The sequence below is a fragment of the Parus major genome, chromosome Z (genome assembly GCF_001522545.3).
Source record: "Parus major isolate Abel chromosome Z, Parus_major1.1, whole genome shotgun sequence".
Taxonomy (NCBI): domain Eukaryota; kingdom Metazoa; phylum Chordata; class Aves; order Passeriformes; family Paridae; genus Parus; species Parus major.
The window spans coordinates 62,934,294-62,945,115 of NC_031799.1; positions in this window are offsets into that span (position 1 = coordinate 62,934,294).

Genomic DNA, 10,822 nt, shown 5'->3' on the forward strand with positions numbered 1-10,822 from the left:
CAAGAATCAACACCTACAGTAGTAACCAAGAACACTGGCTTGACATTTATTTGCGTAGATAAACTACTGTATTAAGAAAAAAGTTGATAATTTAAATTTCTACTGTTACAGCTTCCTGAAGAAGTTGTCTTGTACTTGTCTTTTGTACTAGATAGTAAGATGCAGATGCCAAATTCTTTTTTTTTTAATGACTGTTTCATTTCAATGTGTGTTTCTGTTGTAAGCTCATGGCCAGTATTGCAGCAGTGTTGGAAGATGGGCTTTTCAAGTGAGTGTTACTTCAGCTCAAACTGCCTTAGCAAGGTATCCGTGTCTTCATTAAACCCCCATGTGGTGCTCTTTATTTTCTCTCTGTATCCACAACCAGTTCACCAGCATTTATTTCCAAGCAGCAGTAAGCCTGCTCCCAATCTGAGGTTTATTCACTATAGAGAGAAAACAAAAAATAAATGGGATGATTGTATCTACTCTTGCACCTAAGTACAAATCAATGCAGGGTAGACCAGGAGTTGGACTTGGGTAATCCTTGTGAATCCCTTCCAACTCAGAATATTCTGTGTTTCTCTAATTATTGTGTGATGAGTCTTGGTCTCACTTAACTGATGAGGTGTCTGAGGGGGTTGCAGGGTGAAGTGCCTCCCTCTTCATAGGCATTTTACACGTTACTCATGACTTGTGTCAAGAGAAGGAACTTCCAGAACCCTGCTCCTTTCAAGTTCCCACTGGGATGCCTGTAAGTGCTAAATAACTACCATTGCTCTGTGATGTTATTTTTGATCCATGCACAGGTGACATTTCTCAGTTGTCTCACTGTGACTGTGGATCAAGTTCTTAGTTTTGTTTGTTTTTTTTAATAGTTACATGTGTTTGGGATTATTTTTAAAAATGTTGAGGGAATTGTGTGTGCCACTTAGCAGTGTAGCATGATCTCTATTGGCAGACCAGAGCCAAATTTGCTAAATTAACCACCAAGACTGCCGTGTTTCATGAAAATGTTAAAATCCAGGGAAGGAGTCACTGCATAGTAGCCAAATGTACTTGCCTAATTGGACTCAAGACACCTTAGCTGCACGCAGAATCAGTAGCTAAGCTGCTGTGCAATGTGGCCATGTCTGAGCTTATTTTACCCTCCTCTGTGTCCAGCCATCTTCAGCATGGTTTGGTTTGGGCAGGGAAAAATGAGTACTTTTTAAGTGCTTTGTATGGGGATTTTACCAGGAGTTTATTTTGATAGAGCAGTGAGCACTATGGGAAGACACTTTAAACTTTTCCTGCTCCCTGTGTTTTTAGAATCTTCCTATTGCTCCTAGATGCCACAATAATTAAATAAAAAAAAAAATTTAAAAAAAAGAGGTAAACTGAAGCCATGATTCAGTATGGGGCCTTGCTCACTGCAGGTTTTGTCAGCTTCATGTTTCCACTGCAGTCTTACCTCTCAGTCCCTTTATCCTGTGTCCGAAAGGTGTCATTAAATGTTAACTTGGGCCTATTTAGAGATGTTTATTTGGACTTCCCTTTATTGGTTTACTTTCAGATTTCACTGATGGCAGTCTTGACTGGTAGTTAATGGATTTTGTTGTCTGAAAGCCTTTTGGTGGAGATGTTTGTTACCTTGTTGGCATAATCTTGTGAGAAGTGTTGGAAGCAGAAAGCATATGGCAAGCATGCAGGTGAAGAAATTTGCCTACAGCTCTGACCTTTCACTTTTGGAGACCTATAATGCCTGTGTCTAGTATTTTTGCCTTTTAAATATATTTTCAAATAATAGCAAAAGAGATAGAAGTCCCACTGTGAATCTTCACGTGGTAGTATGAGTGAGACTGTAGCACAGATCTGAGAAAAAGGAAATCAATTTAATTCACCATCCCTCATGGTACTGATGTACACCTTGTACATCTACTCTTTACCACAGCACACATATATATTGTTTAAAATCCACCCAGCCTGTGTCATTTTTTTATTAGGGTTTTCCTTGAGTGGAAAACATTTTTATATTTGATTGAATTTTCTTTAGTGGATCAGTGAGAAGTTAGTTGCACAATGACTGTACCCTGAATTCCCAAGAAAGCTTGTGAAACATTTTGTGCACAGGACTATTTGATAATGTTTCTGGGAGACTGGGTCAGGTTGGGTTTAAATAGGATTAGGCTAAAGTAGATTTTCCTTAGTTGTATTTTAAGTAGCATGGGATTTATGGAGGGAAAGGAGATTTATGACCCTGGAAAAATCTTGATCCCATTCACTCTGGTTTCAGTCTTCAGAGTGAGACTGAGCTGGTTCCTTTGATTGCTGGATTCATATGATGAATAATACCCATACTGGTTTGCATATTTCTGTTAGAATTCCTGACTGACCTTGTATGACCAAAGTCTTGGATGTTTTGTTGTCAATTCTGTCACCACAGCAGTTCATGAGAAGTTCACTGGGTACTGGGTCTGGTGTGAGGATGGTGCACAGGCAGGCCAGAGAGGTGAGACCACTACACACACTGCTGAGGAACAGTTTCAGTCTCCATGCTGAAACAGTTTGGCTGGGAGCTTCAAGCATAGCAGTGATGCAAAGTTTAGCATTTGCCTTTGCAACTTCAAGGTTTGCTAGCTGAGTGTGAGCCAGTCACCTGCAGCTTTACATTTAAGGGGATACTTTTGCTGAAACAAGTTAGTGATTACATGTCTGGACCTCTGACAGCACCAGCAGTTCACTGGCTTCTCAGCAGCATTTTCTAAGCTAGAGCTTGGAAATAGTGATATGTTAGGAAATGGCCTTGAGATTCAAGTTTAATTTCACCTCATTTCACCTAAGCATGTGTGTTTGTCATCTGCTGAGGCTGAGTTCAGTACTGAGTCATTTCTCAGTGTTGTCCAGCCTTCAGTAAATAGAGGCACCCTGCAGATAGCTGCTGGAGGCCAAAGTTTTTATCAGTGAATAGTAACATCAGGACTTTTACTAACTCTACCCCTGTTTCCTAGATCCCCTCATGCTGGTGGGTAAGGGTTGCTGTCCCAGGTGCACACAGGGAAGGACAAAGCACAGAAGGGGTCGGCAAGGACACAGGCTTGCAGTTTTGGCTCCAGCTGTGCCATATGACCTACCAGACCATTGCTACCAGCTGATTGACTGTCTCTACAGCACCAGTGTTACCCTAACTTGTGCAATTGCTTCCTGATTTGTTTTTGGTCAAGCAACCCAAGTTAAGAAGCCACGTTTTAAAGAGTAGTGTCACAGATCTCAGAGAGGATGGGTGAGTTATGCTTCCAGAAGCAGAGATACAACATCTAGGAATGCCCCAAGCACCAACTAATGCCATCTCTCAAGAGGAGTGTAACATCTGGGCTTCTAAACTTCCTCTGGCTGGGAAAAACAGCAGTGCCATGTCCTTGACCCAGCTCTCCTTGCCTCTTCAAGTGTCACTGTGGCATACCTGCTTTCCCCAAGCTCCAGAGTGGTATCAGGGAGGACCAGGGGAGGAGCAGCACCCCCTTGGCTGGGGCCTGAACAGGTACTACTCAAGACACAGCTCCACTATATCATGTTGGTGGGCAAAACCAGGTGAAGCCTAGAGTTGCTATTTTTATATTTGCCTTACAGCAAATACTGCCCCAAAAGATCTGTGAACTCTGGTATGCTTCTCTGGAAGCTAAAATCCACCCAGCAACGCACTTGGTCCTCATCAGGCTATTAAAATTCTTCAGTCACTGGCACTTCAGCTCATGAAACAATTGTGTCACACCAATGCCAAACAAGAAAAGCACCAATAGGCAAGAAAACCCATATACTTCTGCTGCCTTACCCTCACTCTAACTTAACTCCTGCACAAGCTTTGAATGGCCTTTTCTCATTTATTTCATCCCCACTCGTGACAGCGCTTAAACAGTCTGAAGTAAACATGTCTGATTTTCTTAAGGCAGTTCACATAATTTGAGAAGCTGATCTGTGTGTATGTGTTGTTTTTTAGTTGTGGTAAAAGGTTATGCCAAGAACATATCTTTACAGACTTGATTAGTACTGAAGAAAGTTAATATATGCACAGCCTGCAGTATGAGTAGTATGCTGGTGTGGGCTACAAATTGAGAACTATTTTTAGAAAAGCTGAAAGCAAGAATGCCACTATAGACTGCAAATCCTAGCAGTCAGGGTAACTTCCACTTCTTTTTCTTCTAAATATGCTTATTTTTAGGGAATGTTTTACTAACATCAGTTATGTTGCTAGCTTCCATTTGGGTTGTTCTTAACACAATTTAGCTAGGTGGAGTACCGACAAAGAGTACTGTTTGAAACCTCTTGTTTTCCCAAACCTCATCACTGAATTTTTAAAAAGTCTGTTGTTCAAACACACCTGCTTGCTGCACAGCTCTGTTCTAGGCAACAGCTGCATCTGAAAATTCCCAGTCCTCTGAAAGCTGTATGTGGAGAAGGAAAGCGTTTTGTTCAGAGATGCGTGCTTTTGTGTTTTAAAACCTTTGGTGTGCGCAGGGTTTACATCCATGAGCACACTTCATAGCTTTTTTTTTCCTACTTCAAGGAAAGAGCCATTCTCAACCCACAAATGTAGAAACACAACCAACTCAGGAGTTTGATTCAGCTTAACATAACCAGTGGCTAGCCAGTCTTCACTGAGCCTCAGTTTCCCTCTGGCACGTCTGAAAGTGAGTCACAAAAATCAGCTGCAGAGAAAGGGTGTCCAGGACAGCCCATCAGGGTCTCCCTGCTGTGGGTTGAGCCCTGGCACTGCCATCCCCATGTGAGCAGGAGTCCCAGCTGTCATATCTCTCCAGAGCCCAGTTTGGGCCGCCTGTGTCGCTGCAGCAGCCCCAGGCCGGCTGGCAGGGCTGCAGGGGTCCCAGCTGGACCTGCTGCAGCGCCAACCCCAGCCCACACCATCCCTGCAACACGTCCTGGCACCGCCACAAACCTCTCCCTTCAGTGACTCAGCCAGCTAAATAACAACCTTATTTTCCTCCTCCTCCCTGGGTACTTACAAGGAATTTCAATATAAGGAAATTGCTTTTAGAAAAATACTGAAATAAAATAAACTAACTGGTGCCTTAAGGCTCCCCTTTCCCAAGGCTAAAAACTAAAGGTGAAACGACCCCATTTTTTTCAATTAAAGAAGTTGTCCGTCACACTGGCTAGTCCCAGAGCAAAGTTCCAGGAACAAGTAAATATTTTAGGCAGGTGTGTTTTTTTAATCTGTGCTGATAGTGCCAAGCTGTGGCACAATCAGATCACTTTGACCATAAACTGCTCAGCACCAGAGCTCAGAAGGACTTTGAGTAGGCCAGAGCATGGTGCCCTGGGGCTGTCTATGGCACAGCACCATTGTGATGATGGATCTGCAGTTTCAGCAATATGGGGATGCAGTCAGCTGCCAGGCCCTGCCAAGGGCACCATGGAGGGGGTGAGTGCTTGTACCCAACATATTGCCTCTGCTGGTCCCCAGGTTGCTGGGACAAGGCACTATCAGGTGGAGAAGATGCTCCAAGTCACCAGGCAGAGCTGAGCCTGCTAGAGGGGAGGACAACACCTCCTCCACCACCATTGCTTCAGCATGAGCATTCTCATACCCCCACACTCATTGCAAGTGCCAGGGATGATTGAGTTTCAACAAGAGACACTGACTTCACTTTACCTATGGTCAGAGGCAAGGTGCCACAACAGCTTGCACAAAGCCCTGCAATGGGCTATGTGGATCATCCAATGGGGGTGTTTCGTTCTTCAAGTCCCTTTTTTGATTTTCAAATGCTTTTCCTTTAATAACAAGGAAGTTTTAATGCCTGAAGTATGGTTGTTCTTTATAGGGCCTCTATGTGAATTTTGGCCATGTCTGTTCTGACTTGTGAGAGAAGGGGGAATACTTTTTCCCCTGGTTTATGATTTTATAAAGATTTGCAACATGGAATTTTATAATGACTGTAACAGGAGATAAGAATGTTTGTTCTGTTTTTATGACAATATGATAAAATGTTAAAATAGGAGCCTCAAAGTCCAGTATACAATGTTGAGGCCATGGTTGCTTCAAGGTACTCACGCTCTGCATGGTGAATAGACCAAGCAAAATGCAGAGAGGAGTGTGGGAGCTATTTATGTCAGCAGGAGACACCACGTAATTCATTCTCATACTTAATTTTCTCTAATTATTAGTATGGATTTTTGTAGGCAGTGGAATAATCTGCTTATCAAATACCACTTCGAAATACATTAGCTCTGCCTTGTTCTGAAGTTAAACATGTAGCCATTTAGTCAGCTCAGTGAGTCACAATTCCAGTAAATGCAAAAGACAGCTCAGTGCATTTAGCACTAATATCACAGTTAACACTTCAGAAGCCTGCCCAAGTAACAGAACACCCAAAACAATTATATAGACATTTTTAGTAACCAGGGTGTAGTGTTTACTCAACAGGCAAGAATTCTCTTTATAAAAATCTTCACATTCACATGCTGTTGAGAGTGGAAGTGGTTGGTTAAATTATACCTGCAGAAAGGTTTAATTCTTCCAAAGCAGCACAAACTTTTCAGAGGGGAACAGTACAATGCAATTGTTCAACATCTAGCAGAGCAAGATGCTTAGACCTTTGTAAGCAGTCAGCACTGCCCTCCTTTGCTCCAGAGAGGGGCAGAGCTGTCAGGTTCCTCAAGGCCCAAGGAAGGTGCTCACCATTGTACCAGGGAAGCCACAGTGTCCATCTGATCTCTCCTGGCCTCTGCCAAAGGCATAAAAAGCAATGGGGCTATGCTGTTGTTCTTACCCTCTACAGTAAAAGAATGACTACATGTTTTTAAAAGGCTGTTGTGGTTATTATGAAGTAATTCTTGGTAATGTCTAATACCTTGGTTTTGTGACCTTATTCCAAGAGAAGGCCAGCTGAAATTTTCATGATCTTTTTCATGTTGAGGTTGCATGGTAACCTCAGGAAACGTCTCACAAATTCTTATCCTTGCTACTAGTAATATCATATAGTTCATCCATCCATCCATCACACATTTGCCACGACAGTATCTGAATTTTATCCAGACAATTTAAAAAAAAGATGTTTCTGAGTGTTCATGTGAATAACAGAAGTGAGTTTGAATATATGATCCAAAGGGATATTTTGTACTTTGTGCATCCAGTTGCAGCAAGCTTTAAATTCGCTGAGGTCAGAACTCAAGTATGTCTGTAGTTTGGTGCAAATTTTTAAACCTGTCCCAGAATGTAAATTTCTGCTAGTGCTTACAGAATGCACATCAACAGGAACACATAAAACATCTCCAAAAGGAGATGGCACACCCAGGGCAACACTGTAACCAGCTAAACTGCCTGTTCCCCTCATGTCCTTACTAGAAGTGCAACATTCCATATTCTGAATGTACTCCTGTTCTGTCTGAAATAATCTATTTAAAGAATTACGTTTTACATACACAAGGGCCAATGAGGAGAAGGAAATACCCTTCTCTTCCTTCTCTCCCTTCCTTCTTAGCCCTGTCATAGAGTTTCTGCTATCCTCTTCACAGTGGCTCTCATACCACACTGCACGTTTGCACAGGAAGGAGGAAAATGTGGAAACTTGACACTGTAAATCAGTCTTGGATCAAAGGAAGGATTTTAGCTGCACAACATTTTTTTTAAAGTCTGGTGAATCCTGAGTCTGACACCATCTTCCAGCAATTCCCAGCTCAGCATGTCTATCAGCCTTTAGCATGGAGAAACAAGATATTTTAATGGCTTCAGGGAAATGCCAGCCTGTTTGGCCCTTGCAAAATGTGCAAAATGTTCTGCTGCTTCCAGGTCTATGAAATAGTCTGTTTTTTGGGGGGATAGGCAGTATTGGCAGCTCCTCCTTGTTTTCTGAGAAACCAGTCCAGTCATGAGTAATTTACTGTCCAGCCCTAATCTTTCTGTGTCAAACCAAATTACAAAATAAATACATGAAGACATCCTTTTGATAAATTGAACCAAAAATATAAGGAACACAAAATATTCTTAGTCTTTCTTGAAACCATTTTTAAGGACAGTGATGCTAGTCAAAAAGGTGACACTGTATCGTTCACTAGAGCTTGCAGTTTGGGAATCAGGGATGTGTTTAGGCAGCCAGCAAAACAAACAGAAGAAAGGACTGTGCCACCCAACAAAAAGTGAACAGATGGGATTCACAGTTGCTGGATCTTGCAAAGAGCAAAAAATCTGAATGTATCAGAAAGGGAGTAGACAAACTAAAGAGCTAAAACCAACTTCTCTAATGCAGCGTTAAATGTATATGATTTGCTGGCTGAAAGCAGGGGAGTCTGCAAAGGAAGGCTTGTTGTGTGTCCTGCTTTCCTCCTCCGTATCCTTAATATTCATTAGCCTTACTAGAAACATGACAGTTTTGCTAGATGGATGTCACAGTGGGGTTCTGAGACCTGTCTTTCCCGGTTCGGCCAGGTCAAGCGTGGCAGAGTAAATCAGGACGGGTATGATGGAGTCCCCAAAGATAGATTTTAATGTTTACAGAGACCACACGGTCAGAGGGGCTGCATCCAAAGACCCAGGCGTGTGGTGAGCTTCACAATGTGAAGGGGTATCTGAGGGCAGCGAACCAATCCCCAATCCAATAGGGACATGACCTATTGTGGAATGACTCCATCAATTTCCCTCCAGCACCCACCTCCCAAGGCTTCAGGTTTATTCCCTCTGTGTTAGGAACCTGGTCCAAGGTTTTACCTATCTCAGCTAATTCAGTTCCCACAGATAGCTTGGTCTGACCCAGCTCAGTGCCTTTCACATCCTTGCCTTGTGAGTAGTGCAGTTATCCCTGCAGAGGACATACAGTGAGGAGAGGGTGGTGTGTCATATAGGTGTATTCGCTGTCCATGTGAAGAATATAATACTTTTAGCAACTCTGGAATTCTTGTGCCCACTCCCTTTTCTGTATTTTATTTTTTTTTTCCCAAATCAATTATTTTTAATACATCAGAAAGTTATGGGTTTCTTTGGTCTGAAGGGTTATCAGTGGGATGGCTGAAGACTTCTGTGAATCCACAGAATGGACATAATGTAGGAAAAAGAGCTGCTCAAGCCAGATTGATGCCTATTTAGTCCCACAACAGTTTAATATTCCCAGCAGAATTTACAGATAACATTTTCCAGGATAATTTTTTTTTATTTTATTTTATTATTTTGGCAGTGGTTGGCTATAAGTTTAGAAAAGTGAAGCAGTAGAGACAGTGGTGTTGTACTCTTTGAGAGGGATTGTTTAGATTAGATTGAAACCTATAATGATGATGACAGGTTGAGTGGGTAAAGGTCAGCAGAGTGGATGTCCTGGTAGCCTGTTACAGATAACTGAATTATTCATTAAGCAAGGATGTGAAAGGCACTGAGCTGGGTTATACCTAGCCAGGATAAATAGACAGATGATTCATTCCACAGGAGGTTGGGAGAAATCTCACAAGTGTCACCCTTGCACTCATGGGGGATTTCAACTTGATGGATATCTGCTGGTAGTTTTGAAAATGAGAGGTCCATCCTGAATCTCATGACTCAGAAGTATGGTGTCCCCTTTTGCATCCTTACTTTTTTATGTCTCTTAGTAAATAATTCTAAATCAGTTCTTATCTGATTTTACTCTATATGTTTCACCCATGTAGTATGTAATGCAGAGAATCTTGCCATTGAACTTTGTTAAACTGTGCTTCTGGAAATTTATATTAAAATTGTTTTTTTAATACCTATGACAGTGATTCTTCAAGTAATCTAATCCACTCATTTGTGACAACTTCTTTTTTCATCACCTTAAAAGTACATCTTCTTTCTTCTCACTCAGCAGCAAACATCTTTTTGGAAAAAATTACCAGGCACTTTAATTTAAATCAAATCACTTTTTGCAGGAAAGACCTAGAAAATAGTGGAGAGGGTTAGCTGCAAGCACAAGCACCCGTGTCCACAGCTTCCCATCCTGGCAGGAGCTATTGTGAAGCCTGGCACAGATCCTGCAGCCACCTGTGATGTGCTGTCACACACTCATGTGTGGCTGGGACAAGGTAAGGCTCTGAGAGGTGGTACCACCTTCATTTCATGCTTGCACAGGCTGTAGCCCTCAGCATTGCAGCCTCTGTAAATGTGCACTTTGGACAACAACCATCAGGTAACTCCACAGATCCTGGAGGGTCTGTGTTGCTGAGGGTTTCTGTTATTGTTGCAGTGATTTTATAAATGCAATTTTCATGGCCTAAACAACAAAGTGTTTCTTTGGCCAGGTCTTGTCCTCTTCTCCAGTGCAGATTTAATTACTACAAGAAGTCTAGAGGACTTTTTTAATTGAAAGTTTATATGGCATTGAGGGCAAAAGTATGAAATGGTGGTGGTTATTGTAGGGCAACAACTGCAAATTGCATGCAAGCAGTTGCTCCTCTAGGTGATGGACTGTGCTTCAGAGGTGAGAAGGGCTCACAAAAAGTGATGTAACGCAATAATTTGAAGGGGCATTCTCAGAGGGCCGTGATTTACCAGGGGATTCAGAGAACTGTAGTTATCCTTCCAGCCAGCCTTGAGGAGTCATGCTCCAAGGGAAGAGGGAGAAAGCTTCTGCAGGGATAGGGAAGAGCAGCACAGCCAAGCACTGCCCTCCACCCACCTCCCTGAGCTACTTCACTGGTATGAAACACCTCTGTAAGGTAAAGACAAGGCAGTCTTGTAGGAAAAAGCTGAACACGTTTTTTTCCCCTCCAGCTGTTCTTCTCATTATCACTTTTGCCCTTTCTTTCCTTTTTAACTTTCCTTTCCTTTCCTTTCCTTTCCTTTCCTTTCCTTTCCTTTCCTTTCCTTTCCTTTCCTTTCCTTTCCTTTCCTTTCCTTTCCTTTCCT